The sequence below is a fragment of the Ostrea edulis genome, chromosome 7 (genome assembly GCF_947568905.1).
Source record: "Ostrea edulis chromosome 7, xbOstEdul1.1, whole genome shotgun sequence".
Lineage (NCBI taxonomy): Eukaryota > Metazoa > Mollusca > Bivalvia > Ostreida > Ostreidae > Ostrea > Ostrea edulis.
Genome location: NC_079170.1, coordinates 53,730,467 through 53,743,258, shown reverse-complemented (window position 1 = coordinate 53,743,258; position 12,792 = coordinate 53,730,467). Strand labels below are relative to the sequence as shown.

The 12,792-nt window shown below is 35.0% G+C and overlaps 1 long non-coding RNA gene across 1 annotated transcript; it reads right to left on the bottom strand.

Annotated features, from left to right (window-relative positions):
* Window positions 1-304: 304 nt before the first annotated feature.
* LOC125664555 (uncharacterized) lies at window positions 305-4,469 on the bottom strand. The gene is made up of 3 exons (XR_008797100.1): window positions 4,030-4,469; window positions 3,023-3,174; window positions 305-826 (listed from the first exon to the last, which is right to left on the bottom strand). It is a non-coding gene; the product is annotated as an uncharacterized LOC125664555 (long non-coding RNA).
* Between the last annotated feature and the right edge of the window lie 8,323 nt (window positions 4,470-12,792).

Here is a 12,792-nt window from a genome sequence, read left to right as displayed (position 1 = left end):
CATTGATAATGCATATATATGAATCTTTCTACCATTCATGATTTGTATGTAATTGACCTTTATATGTGATCAGCTAGGTAAAAGTCTTTGCAGTGTATATTACCAAACTCCAAGGATGATGCCTTCAACATACATATTATTTTGTTGAAGCCCATCCCCCCCCCCCCCCCCCCCCCCCCCCCCCCCCCCCCCCGTCCAATTTACAAAAATCTCACTGATAAAAGTTCATTCTGAAGGCTTCTCACATTAAACCGACATATGTACTAATGCTCCTCTTTACAAATTTTAACCCACCTGACAACTTTGTTGACAAATATTTAAGATTTATTTATTATGTCATCTTTTTAATATCAAGATGTTAAAATCATTCTAGAAATGGAAGTAATACATGTACATGTCAATATCAATAACAACATGAAAATTCATCTAAAAAGTTATCTATTAACAAATATAATTACATGTACATAATTGTATGCATAACAATGCATGTACATGTACTTAATTTCTTAAACATGTATTGTAACAAATTTTATTTTGCTGAATATCAAACTTTTTTTTATTTTACTGTCAATTTTTAAATGTCCATATGATATAAATGAATAAATAAATATATAAGATGACATCAATGTAGCAGATGGACCATCAGCATGGATTGATCAGTGGGTAGAGTACCAGACTACGGGTCATGGGTTAGATTCTCAATCCTGCCATATATTTTTGAATCATTCCTCTGCTCGTCCTTTTACACAATCAAGGCAATGGAAGATGAACATTTCTCGGTTTCGCAAAAGATTTTTCAGGCCATTACAGCAATGTACCCATAGACCTAGAAAAATAATAGTATTACACTGATTTAAATAAACAACTGTCATTACACTGCAATCAAATTTCATAAGTCTTGAAAAATACATGCAACATAATTGTTAGTTAAATAAACTGTAAAATTGTGATAATACTGATTTTATTTACATTATATTTATCTACCGTACACCATATCTGGGAAGATATCATTAAGTATCACCTACAATTTCTAATTTTAATGATTTATAACCCAAGAGCCCATATTAAGAAAAAGATTTCAAATGACCCCAAGGTCAACTTTAGTATTTTTTCATTAACCATTCCCCTTGTAATGAAATTGGCTTCTTTCCAAACCAGAAAAAAATACTTTTTAACCAAGAATGGTAAGTTTCAGTTAAGGTCATTCACGTTTATAAATAAAAGATAAATTTTTGTGATATTTCAGGTACAATTCACTTGCATTCTATTTTCTTTCTACAAAATTCTCAGGTTTAATTAGTCTAGAGTTAACATATTTTGATAGTCCCTGGTTGTGGCAAGTAAAAATGTAAAATCAGCTGATATGTACTGCAGTAAGGTATATGAATGGGATTTTACTGTAGCAAAGAAGGTGAGAAAAATCTTTAGCAAAATTGAGTATTGAACCTGGTACCTTTGCACTAAGCTACTCAGGCTGACATATAATACATGGTAGTACAACATTATAAATTTAAAGGGGCAGATTTGCTGTGAAAGTGATGGCAACCATTTTTATCTCTCAAAATCTCCCAATGGCAAAGGAATATGTATTACTGACTAATAAAAATATTTCTTTAGTAAAATAAAAAAAACAAACAACAGAAACCTAACAAGAGGCCCACAGGCCTTATCGGTCACCTGAATACTAGTGGAAAAGTATCATTACTTCCATGGACTATGAAATCTAGAAAAAATTTCCTGTTCTAAATATCTAAGCTAATTATATTCTAATGTTCAGCAACAGTATAAAACAAGATGTGTTCTTAAAACTTCACATCCCTCAAAGTGCATACACTGATGAAAGGCTTTAAATAGGTGTATTCACATGAAAACATTAAAAGATATGACTAATTTGGACTCATCTTAAAGTCATAACCCTGGGTTGTGAAATTCACCATTTTTTGTACATCCTTTTCTGCATTTATATTTTATACAGTATCAGCAAACTTACACATAAATACTATATACTAAGTTTGGCCCCACCCTGGGGTCAAAACCCTTACTCTGGGGGAAATCAAATTTACAATTTTGGTAAAAGACTACCTGCTCTATCCATTTAGTTTCAATTTAGTATCAATAGCATTAAAGAAGATGTAATTTAAGTGTTTTATACACATAAACACTATATAACAAGATTTGCCCCGCCCTGGGGTCAAAACCCCTACCTCGGGGATCATGAAATTTACAATTTTGGTAGAGGCCTGCCTGCTCTACATCACTATGTATTTAGTTTTTCTTATATATGTGTGTTTCTTGATAAGAAGATTTTTGAAAATTGGTCCCCCTTGTCCCAATGATGCTTCATACCAAATTTGAAAAGAATTGGACTGGTAGTTATTAAGAAGTTAAAAATGTTCAATTGTTAACGCACGACGAATGAAAACTAATTGCAATAGGTTCCTGAGTAAACTCAGGTGACCTAATAAAAGTACATTTGATAACCGCTTTTAGAGTAAAGAAATATATAAAGAAGAATTATTGGCTTGCAAGATAATAATTATTTAATCACCAAAATTACATATATTCATTTGCTTGCTTTGAGATTAAAAGGTGTTTCAAATAACTGAATACATGTGTTATTACTGATCAGAAATATATGATATAGAGCAATTTTTATTGAGTGTTGATTTAAAATTTTGGTGACAAAATTACAGCTATTATTTTGGAAATCATGCAAGAATTTTTAATATCGAGGAGATAAAAAATAATTTCAAAGAAACATAGTGTATGTCCTTAAATTGGTTAAATTTCTATTTGCCAAAAAGGTGAAGATATGCTTAGACAGACAGGTACAAAACTTGCAAAATGGACAAACTTTGATCATAAAAACTCATAAATGTATGTTCTTAAATCTTTGCCTAAGGATTTAATCATCAATACATTACAAAAATCATTACATCATGTACCATAATTTGTTTTGGATTTTTTAAAACTTTGTAAGTACAGAAATGATTAAATGTGTACAAACAATGGATATACTTACATCATATATATGTACTGTAAAAATCTTGCATCCCAATCCTAACCCTGAGGCATCATGGAAAATCTTTCAGGAGAGGACATGAAGAGAAATGCATCTAAATCAAGGAATGCTGCTGTCTGATGGCAATTTATTTCTTGACCACCTTTATGACCCTTTGAAAAATAAAAGAGGTCAGCTAACTTGGATATCTAGTGCATGTTACATGTATATCACACCTAATATCTCCAATTAATATATAGTCAATGTTATTCTACATTAAATAAATTAACACTGACTTCACACAGTTGTACAACTGTATTTGAATGCGATTTTGTTTCACAATATTTTCTGAAAGTTTTGCACGTATGGATGTGCACAAGCAATATAATTGAAATGATGCTAAAAGAGACTGTAACTGTTACCAAGTCCATTCATCCTATCTACCTGTTCACCCAGAGTATATATTGTTAAAACAATAATAATTTCATATTTTATAACCATGCAATAGAGGGGCACGTACAAATCACACATTTTAGAATTAGTGCCTGTATATATAATGTATATTTTAGATTCATTTTTCACCAATATTCTTGTTTTTCTTTTTGCGAAATGATGTGAAAGCATGTGCGTACTTGTGTACAGGTAGCTATGATACTGCTTTGATGTTGTCCCAGTCATGAAATTAAAAAAATGGGATAAATAATTTTGAATTTCAATTGTGGTATTGTCAAAAGTTTGAAGTTACCATGTACACAAATGAGCTTGTGTCTTAATGTGTTAATAGTGGGCACATATCAAATTGTAAATAACTAACACATATGTTTATGTGCTCGCTATTTAGAAATTAAGATCCAGGCATTATAGCAGCTACATAGGTTGAGAACAAAATGAATAAGGGACTGTGATTTTACCATGTGTGTCATGTACTGAATCCCCTTGAAGTCAATTTAACATTATTTAGGGGCCTAGTGATGAGTAGTCAGTGGTAAAACATTTAAGGTTATTACTACACAAACAACTTAACTTACTTGTCAGTCCATGCCGACTTCTTTTTGAACACCTACAGCATCGCAGATCCCCCTCCACAAGTCAAATGCGTTAAATTTGATGAACCTTCCATTTGGATTTGTAAACAACACTGAATAACGGTACAGTTGATCGACATGCCGTTAGCAGGCATACGTATACGTTGAAATTCGTTGCTTTCTCACAAAGTTCTGTGTTCTTTTTCGTCATAATGCGGCGGTAGCGCAGGGAATTCAAAGTAAATGAGCAAATTCAAACTTTTTACGCTTCGAAGTGAAAATAGCCACTGCGCACGCGTAAGTGCAATCGTACATCGTAAGTTACGTTTGCGGCTACGAACGGTTTTGTGAATACCATTTTATGAGTACGTAACTCTAATCTTAAGTCAGACGTAAATCCTACGTTTACGTTTACGTCTACGAACTTTAGTAAATATGGGTCCTGGGCTCTGCTCAACGGGTCCATTTTGTGTTGGGATCACATGAGAAAGTTCTGTCAATTAAAAGGGAATCTTGATTAAATATTTATGAGATTTAGTTACGAGAGTGATCACTGTTCGTTATCTTCACCCTTTCATTTCATTGGTTAAAACAAAAGGCCAGCTATATTTACAGAACAGTATTTTATAAACTGCAATTATTCATATACCAAGCATCGTTAAATTAAATTGATACCCACCTTTTCAGACTTATTGTCAAAATGAGCAGGTCTATCTCCTTGATCACATAAATATGGACATTGACTCTAACTCCATTATGGCCCCCCTGTTCTTTGCTCCCACTCTAGTCTTGTGATTAAATACCTGTGCTGTGTATCAGCATGTATACACTATCTACATGTTATATCTTGTTTAAACAAATGGTCCTAACCCGGACCAGCCGAAAATTTAACATGTAAAGAAAAAAATGGGGAAATAAAAGATATCAGAATGAAGGGGAATGGATAATTAATCAGAAAGAAATTGTTCTACTGTATGTTTAAACTTACCGCATCTGTATACATAGATGTATATTATGTTGCAATTGGATTGTGGCCTGTTTTATTTGTAAAATCCACTTTATTTGATTGCACGCAGCTCTATTTCGATATTTCATTATGTGTTGTAGGGGGTCAGATTGCATAATCATACCTATGTGATACATATGTTCTTGCATTTTTGTTTTCGACTCATTCTGAACCCCACTAGCTATCCTGATATATAACTTCGTCATTTTCAAAATAAATGAAATTTTTTCAATTCACATCACTGTCCTGTTTTCACTGCCTTTATCAAGTAACAAGCAAAGGCTACTTGGCAAGTCATATTAACTAAGGAACATAAATATTATGATCAATAATTACCGATATTATCTCTCTCTCTCTCTCTCTCTCTCTCTCTCTCTCTCTCTCTCTCTCTCTATATATATATATATATATATATATATATATATATATATATATATATATCGTATATATGTCGTAGATTCAGTACTGCTTTCATTATCTGATGCATCTAAATTAAAAATGATTTCATATAGAAATTAAAAATTTTGATAATCGATGCGTATATGAATAGAAGCAACTAAAATGTAAATTGTTAAATCATTTTCGTCTATAATCTTATAAGGGGGGGGGGGGGGTAATATGAAGCTTGAAAGTTAAGAATTCATCCATGTAGCGACCTACCTACTGCATGGTTTAAGAAATTGAAGTCGGGAGGGGGAATGGAGACAGTTTGAGCGGATGAAGATTAAAACAGAGAAAGAGAGAATTTAAGCACCATTTTTGTTATTGTTTTATTATTGCTTGTCAAGAATTTGAAACAAATTAACCGACAACATGCCCCTTGTGATACATTGGAAAATATAATTAACTAGATGAAAATCCGAAATCACAATTAAATAACATTACATAGAAGAAGGACTTTTTTTAAATGCGTGTTTGAATTGTTGCGCACATGAATTGAATGAGCGATATCTTAGTTCAAATGAATTTAAGAACATTTTTTGATAATTGCGTGTATTAGTTATGTTATATTTATCGATATCATATACAATATAAATCTTGATTATTAGGAAGTCACTTGGAGCTCCAAATTAAATGTCCCTTATGTAACGTAAATGAATACACGTCGTTTCTTCTCGTCAAACGCAATATTCGTAAACAATGCACTATATGAATGACAAACAGAAAAACTGCTATATTGTAGACAGTGGCCTGATTTCTTGGACATTGTCAGGTAGTGTAAAACCTAATTTCGGTAAATATTTTAACTTTAAAGTTATAATGTGCGAACTTCCCAGAACAGTCCCGGATCATTCAATATCTGACATATTGGTCAGTTTTCGACTTATTACTTACTTTCAAGATCTGTGTCATCACAAAACATGTTCAACCAAAATAAAAACCTTAGTGTTTATCCATGGGTTTGTACATATCAGTAACTGTTAATGAATTATTACAAAGTCATAACAGTGACTTCTATAATCACGGAAAAAATTCAGAACATCGAAAATATCAGATGAATATCGTAATTGAAAAATCGATGAGTCAGATCGTTGGTCTCGGGAAGGGGGTGTCGTTCGTTGAATGAGATGTATATGATTAATATAATTATAAACCTTCATGAATTAGTAACTATGGACCTAGTCAAAACTATCATAAGTATAACTAACACTCAACTCCTACACAATCTTATGCTGATATGTAATCGCAACTTCTTGACTTGCCGGAAAGACCCGAGAATGTGCGATTGGTCGTATTCATGAAGTTGTCACGTTATGAGCGCTTCGTTCTGGAAATTTCCATAAGGCTGATTCAAGACTAAAACAAGAAACCAATTCAAAATATTAAGCAGACAATATCTTCCTACTCCTTATGCACTGGCGGATTGAGAGGGGGTGTGAGGGGCGCACGCCCCCCCCCCCCTTAAAATTTTCAAAGTTTAGGTTACAAATCAGTGCGTACTATAAAAAGAGGAAAATCAAATCATATCTATTATAATTGATTCTAAAAGGTGAATATCAAAATACATAAAGTCCCTAACTCCGTATTTTACAGAAGTAGGTGGAATAAGCGTCATATTTTGTTATTCCGAGTTGATTTTTTTTTCCAATAGAAATACTAGTATGCGTTTCTTGAGAATTGTCTATATATACCTTGGTTTAATTTTTTTCCAGCCCCTCCCACTCCAAAATCATGCATTATTTATTTATTGGCTATTCTAACAAAAAAATTAAAATATACTTCTTATTTCAAAAACGAGAAACATCTTTTGAGGCAAGAGTCGTAACATGTGATGAAAAGGTGCAAGGACGGATCCAGAGGGAGGGGTCCGGACCCCCCCCCCCCTTTTTTTTCTTTTTTTTTTCTTTTTTTTTTTTTTGCGGACCAAAAAAAATTAAGTTATTCAATTCTAACGAGACTTTGCGTCAAAATGATATGAAAGATGGACACTTGAATGTAATAGCATCATTCGAATTGATCAACACCAGGGCTGCGTTCAAGATCGTAGCGGCTAACCTAGCTTTTAGGCTAGATATCTAGGTATTTTGAACGCACTGTATGAATTAACGCGTATTATCCCTAAGTAGGGCTAGCCAAGCACTTTGTTCAAAATAGTAGCGCTACAGATCCCACGTAGCCGCTACGATCTTGAACCCAGCCCTATATATCATTCAATTCCACGATGAATAAGACGAAACTGTATATATTTACGATATTTTCGTCAGATACAAGTATCACTTAAAATTCTTTAAAAGTATATGTAACATAAAAGTTTTCTTTAAGAAGCAGACAATTTAAAAGTTAAAAAGAAGTGCCAGGAAATTCTCAGAATGCAGGATTTTGCACTATTTACCGCAGACCCCTGGCCTATTGGGAGAAACCTTTAAATCGCCTTCTTTTTTTTATATTTAAAATCAGATCTGAGTATAGGGGTAAAAATGACTAGAACGTGAAAATAAGTAATAAAAACAAAATCATTTGCATGTATAAACTCTCTCAAGATCTCCTTAAAATGCTATGTACACAAGCAAAAAAGGTGTAAATGGGTGGGGTGGAGATTGTGAAAAGTAGCTAAAAGATCGATCAAGTGCTAGACCCCTCTTCTTTCACAAATTCCTGGATCCGCCTATAAGGTGTGTGTAGGGTGGATTCAATTCTAAGAAATACAAATAGATGGACTCAAATCCCAGCTCAATGACGAGCAAATAAATTTGACTAGAAAGAAATTTACTAATGATAAATTTTGCCTCATTTTAGTAGTGTTGATAAAGGTATGTTTCTGTTTGTAAGAGGGGATGTAACTTCACCTATGAAGACTAATTATATGGTTAAAGTTTGCTCTTAAAATCACTAAAATTCAGGAGCTTCCGGGGGCTTCGCACCCTGGGCCCCCACCAGGGCTTTGCCCTGGACCCATCGGGTGCCTTAGGGCGGCCCCCAGACCCCCTGCATCTGAAAAAATTTCCACGCCCCTTCCCCTAACCAGAATTCCTGGATCCGCCCCTGTTATGCTGTACCAGTGTACCAAGTTGGGTGTCAATCAAGCAAACAATTCTTAAAATATAGGAGATAATATATTACTATGTCCAGGTTAACCCTTGACCTTTGACCATGTGACCTCAAAATCAATAGGGGTCATTTTCTCCTGAAGTTATACCATTGTACCAAGTATCATGTCTGTCAAGCAGAGAGTTCTCAAGATATTGAGCGGACAGTGTATTCCTATATCCAGTTTGACCCTTGACCGTGTGACCTCAAACTCCATAGGGGTCATTTTCTCTTGAGCATGTACTAGTGTACCAAGTTTGATGTCTATCAAACAACGGGTTCTCAAGATATTGAACGGACAGTATACATGTATTCCTATGTCCAGTTTGACCCTTGACGATGTGACCTCACAATCAATAGGGGTCATCTTCTTCTAAAGATGTACCAGTGTACCAAATTTGATGTCTGTCAAGCAAAGAGTTCTCAAAATATTGAGCGGAGTATATTCCTATGTCCAGTTTGATCCATGACCTTTGTCTATGTGACCTCAAAATATACAGGGGTCATCTTCTCTTAAAATTGTACGAGTGTACCAAGTTTAATGTCTGTCAAGCAAATGGTTCTCTAGACATTGAGTGGTCAGTATACATGTATTCCTATGTCCAGTTTGACCCTTGACCTTTGATCACGTGACCTCAAATTCAATAGGGGTCATCTACTTTTTAAGATGCATCAGTGTACTAAGTTTGATGTCTGTCAAGCAAAGGGTTTTCCAGATATTGAGCGGACAATATATTCCTATGTCCAGAGTAGACTGACCCTTGACCTTTGGACCTGAAAAAACAATAGAAGGCCTCTTCAACGCATAACCAACCCACATATGAAATATCATTACGGTCGAGGGAATGGTTCTCAAGATATTGAGCGAACAACATGTGGTCTACAGACCGTCCGACCGACAGGTGCAAAGCAATATGCCCCTCTTCTTTGAAGGGGGGGGGGGCATGAATATGTGGATTTATTATATTTGTCAGACATTGAACTTTTGGTCACACCTCTTAGCAATAAACGTTGTAAATTCGTTTGTCATTTAAAATTCTTTTTTGTAAATTTTTATTTGGTAGCTAACCTATAAAACCCAAATGCAGACGATAAAAAAAAATAAACAAAATACATATCATGATATCAACAACTTAATCCTCTGGTTCACCCCCCGGAAATATTCTAGATCCGCGCCTGGACAATGTTAATTACATGTGCATGTATATTGAATCCGTGTCTAATGTAATCTTTCCGTTGAGAATAATCTTTTATTTAAATTAACTTTTGATACATTGCATTTAGTTACGTAGCATTAGGGGGTGGAGGTGGGAATTGCCCCACACGTTTTCGACAATTTTCTATTTCCACTATTATTACAGGGAAAGTTAGCCGTTTTTAAAATTCGTTCTGTATATAGGCTGGCTCGTGATATTTTTTTTCCAAAGAGTAGTAGTGTAGTGGAATTGTAATCAAATTGATCGAAGAATTGAAATAAAGAATCAACCCCTGTCCTCTTTTCTTCTTTCCCCAAAAATTTTGGATTTAGAGCTTTGATTTCATTGCGAGATCAGAATTTTCAGACAGTTGTGAAACCAACTTTGTTACAGATTACTTCTAAAACTCTCGGGAATCATTTATATTGCAACTTGGACAGAAATAAACGTTAAATACGGCTGTAACCAACCTCCACCCCCTCCTTTTTCCCCAACCCTACAATTTGACGAAATTTTTGGCAAACTTTAAGTATCAATGTTCCAATTTGGCATGTTATGACCGTGTTCAATTCTCGTGCAATCCATGTACGTACAGCTTGATGGCGTGGCGTCTATAGCACAATCCCGCTTGTAGTTATTGATTTTTATTTTTTTTTGTCGACTAATTATAGAATGTTTCGCGAAATGTATAGTGCAAAGGTCATGACATTTTACATATTATACCAGGAATTGACTAGAAACTTTGGAAACAAGTAACTACTACATGTAAACACACAAAAAAAGCATGTCCGTGTGTGGACTGTCTCAAGATCCCCCCCCCCCCCCCCCCCGAAGATGTCAATATGTACACAAGCAAGAAAGTGTAAATGTGGTGGGGTGGAGATTGTGAAAAGTACGTAAAAGATCAAGTGCTAGACTCCTCCCCTCCCCCTTTCACAAATTCCTAGATCCGTCTCTGCATATACATATACAATAATGAAGATAACAGAATATAATTGGCAAATTAACTTCAACTCGGAGGGCTAGCCACCGCATTTCAATAACTCTATATATACATTCAACAACAATTTGAAATTCGTAGAAGAAAATAAATCGTGAATTTTTTATTTGGTCTCTGATGAATTTTTTGCGGTAATTATTATGAAATTCGTTGCCTATATTGCAGAATAACACAAATTACATTTTCTATCTGCTCTGGGGAAAGTAGACCATCTCCCGGTTTCTATTGGTAAGCGGTGATTTGTCGTTCTGAATCTCGCAATTTCACGTATTCTATAAATATCCAGATTGGGCAAGATATAATTTGGACATTTAAATTCAATATTTGTAAACAAGTTGTAAATTTCACCTTTGCTGCAATTATAACGTTCTGACAACTATTGCTGCTGGGGTTGATCATATAATTTTTGTTCGGATGAATTCTCTGACATTTAATCCTGCCATAGTAATTACATCTGGCAGGAGGATGATTTATAACTGTGATTGTGATAATAAGAATGCCACGCTGAGGTCAGTTCCACTGTGACGGGCGTGCACTTGACAGCCACTTGAGTACGGTCAACCTCTGCGTGGCATCTTGAACACTTTGAGTCTTTCCTATATAAAGTCATGTTGGAAAGAATAGCTTCACCATTCTCATTATGGAAGATATGAAGATGGAGTTGGCGAAGACTGAGTTGGCTAAAACGGAGATAAAGTTCCACCGGGCGTGCGAGCAAATAGTCCTCCTGAATTACAAGATGTCGGAGGTGCAGGACAGATACGATCGGGCCAAGGATATGAACCTTCGAATGTTCCGGTACAGCTATCGCCTCCAGTTGGCCGTCATTGAAGGAATGAAGAACGTGTACCACGACTACGCCGCTCTCCAGGCCGAGAAAATGCAAAATCTGCAGGTGCAAATATTCGGGGAAACTCTAGTCAACGCCGACGACGAGTATGAACCTGTCGACTAGGTCAGAAAAGGAACCCCCCAGGCCGACATACACCCAGTCACCAGAACCCGCCACGGGCAGACAGACAAACCGTTCTTAGGCGGTGTTAAAAACCAACGGCCCTTTTCAGGGCCATACAAATATTTCGAAAAGACACCTCCATTCATGAAACGACATTCTATCATTTTCTTATGGTCAGTTTATATTTGATCATCTACTTAGCCTAAATAACAAAATAAATGGATCGTTTGATTCGCTTTCCTAGTACATGTACATATTTATAAAGGGTCTACTTCAAAGTCTTACGTCAATTCAATTCATTTTATTGCGTAAATTGAAGACATCTTGTTGCTTTAATTTGATACAAATGCAAAGAAATGAGATTTTGGCATGGACAACTTGAAAAAATAATTCTGTGTCGAGGGATTACGGTATCATTTTGTCGTTCAAGTATGTTCATCTTGCGTTTGATTATTAAATTTTAACTTCCATAAATCGATCCCAAATGAGGCAAACCATTTCGTTCAATTTAAAATTTGAGGTGATATATCAACGCGTATGATACCAGACGTAAAACTAAAATCAAATTCAAATTCAATGATTTTAAAAATATCTAGTTCGATGAAAAGCAAGTCCGATTTAAAAGGCTATGTTTGGGGAAAATTGCGGACAATATTAAATTATATCTTTTGCAATGTTATTTTCGGTGAGGGGTGGTGGATGAAAACCTCCCATTCATTGGGTAGGCCCATGATATATTTTCTTAAGGTAGTATTCAGAATAATGACTTAAATTTGAAAGGGTCAAATTATTATTCTTTTTCAGAATATCTATTTTATTTGTGAAACAACATACAATCACAAAATAGAAGGGGGTGGCAAATCAAGCTAAGCCAGTAAAAGGGAGCGGAACTCACAGGTGCTTACTTAATATTTTTGAATAAGTTACATTGGTTCTAAAATACATCTGCAGTAGTGTGAAGTATATGATACGGTAGCTTCTGGAAATGATGGTACATGATACTTTAACATTTTATAAATCAATTTAGTTTCTTCAGAGCAATTGCCTTATAAGCATGGGTGGATTTAGGATTTTAATTTAG